This window comes from Chrysochloris asiatica, unplaced genomic scaffold (assembly GCF_000296735.1).
Source record: "Chrysochloris asiatica unplaced genomic scaffold, ChrAsi1.0 scaffold00289, whole genome shotgun sequence".
Taxonomy (NCBI): Eukaryota; Metazoa; Chordata; class Mammalia; order Afrosoricida; family Chrysochloridae; genus Chrysochloris; species Chrysochloris asiatica.
In genome coordinates this window covers 2,219,846-2,222,188 of record NW_006408807.1, presented here as the reverse complement: position 1 = coordinate 2,222,188, position 2,343 = coordinate 2,219,846, and positions in this window count along the sequence as shown.

Here is a 2,343-nt window from a genome sequence, read left to right as displayed (position 1 = left end):
GCTCGGCAGTGGATTGTGTGGCCTTGGGAAAGCCATTTAGACTTTCTGAACTTCATTTCTCAAAGCCAAAAGGGAGCAATAATACTCTTTCCCCTTCAGGATTACTTTAGCGCTCCTAGCACTGTATGCATCACATGGTAAGTGCACTGTGAAAACTAACCATCATAAGTGCACTTGTGCACTTCATGGACCCAGGCATCTGAGGCTATAATGATAAACAGGAAGCAATCATATCCTACCACCCTTCCCAACTCAAATGCTGTCATAAAGTATCTGCAGCAGTAGCCACAGCTCCCACACAGACTAGCTACTAAGGAACTTTTCTCCTGTTTGCTGATGGAGGACACTTGTAATAAAGTTTAATGTAGAAGAACAAGGTGCACTTAACCACAGTTGTAAACATCTCTAAATCTATTTAAAACTATAGGGTACAGTACATTAACATTTAACAATCAGATACATAATTGGTGTGACGCTAATAGAGCTGGGTTTATTAGAAAGCAGCCACCAAGTCATCTTTTAACAATGACAACAGAAGGAGAAAAAATTCAACAGTCACCCTTCAGACCCGCCATAGTCACTAATTGTTGTTGCTGTGAAGTTCTGTCAAGAAGATTCCAACCCATAGCGACCCTGTATAGGGTTTCTGAGGAGCAGCTGGTGAACTTGAACCGCCAACCTTGCAGTTCAAATGACTTTGCAGTCTGGTGCATTAACTCATAGTTTCCTCCAAATCACCCACCATGCTATGAAAAGATGCTGGCGGTTGTAGAAAAAAAAGATCCCAAGCAGATGAGATACTGCTCAGTGCCAAAGTCCATTTGTCTTGTGCACCTAGAAGTTTCATTCCCCAATAAAATAAACCATTTGTAATGATGTAAAATGTGCAATCAAGTCAGAGTGAGCAAAGCTCAACTTCTATCATACTCAATGTGACTGTGGAATTAACACTACTGAGATTTTCTTCTTCAATAACCTCCAAGATATGCCTTCCCTGTCTCCTTCTTGCCCCCATATGCTACACCTTCTCTAGTGCCCTGCAGGGCTCCTCACTTGCCCCTGGACCTACCAGCTCATCAGGTGGCCTCTCTCTGGGGACTCTGTCCATTTTCAAGGTCTAAGCTGTGGCCTATGCACTGAGGACTCCTGGACCTTCCTAATGACCTCCACAGTCAGATTCCTATGGGCAATGTACTTGGTGGCTAACTGAAAGACTAGTGGCCTGAGTCCACTAGTGATGCCTTGGAAAAAAAGATCTGGCAATCTAATTCCCCCAAATCAACTATTGAAAACCCCATTGTCTTAGTTATTTAGAGCTGGTATTACTAAGACATATTACAAGTGGATGACTTTAAAGGACACAAATATTCTCTCACAGTGTAGGAAGCTAGAAGTTCAAATTCAGGGAACCAGCTACAGGGAAAGGTTTTCTCATTCTTTGACTTTGAGGTAAGGCTTTGCTTTTTCTCAACATCTGTGGCCCTGGCATCCATTCTGTATTTACATCAAGTTTCCTCTGGGTTTAGGAGGTTCTTTGCACAGGGACATCCAGCCCTAAGGATGAGCTCCGAGAAAGCTTTTTATTTGGTGGTGGTAGCAAGTAGGTCTCTCTGATTTTATTTAATTTGATTGTGTTAAGCTATTCATTTGTTTAATTACTTTTACATTTTAAAAGAGATTGAGTCAAAAGCTCAGCAAAGACACGAAGCACTAAACAACATAATCAACCAACTTGCCGCATAGATTTATATTAAGCATTCAACCAAACACCAGGAAAATACACTCTTTTCCAGTGCAGATGGGACATTCTCCAGAATAGGCCATGTATTAGACACAAAGCATCTTTTTAGATCACAGTGTTATGAAATTAAAAATCAACAATAGGAAGATGAGGGGGGGGAATCAAATACATGGAAACTGAGTAACATCCTACTTCAAAGTAATTGGGTTAACAGATCAAATAAAAATGAAATTGAAAACACAACATACCAAAACCTTTGGGATACAGCAAAAGCAGGGCTTAATGGGCAATTTACTGCAATAAACACACACATTCAAAAAGAAGAAAGAACCAAAGTCAAGTCATTAACACAACATCACTGGACAAATTAATCCTGTCAGTTTGTCATACTGTGGTGGCTTGTGAGTTGCTATGATTCTGAAAGTTATGACACCAGTATTTTAAATACCAGCAGGGCTACCCATGGTGGACAGGTTTCAGATGAGCTTCCAGATGAAGACAGACTAGGAAGAAGGAGTGACAAACTATTTCTGAATATTTAGTCACTGAAAACCTTATGAATAGCAGAGAAACACTGTCAGATAATAGTGCTGGGAAATGAG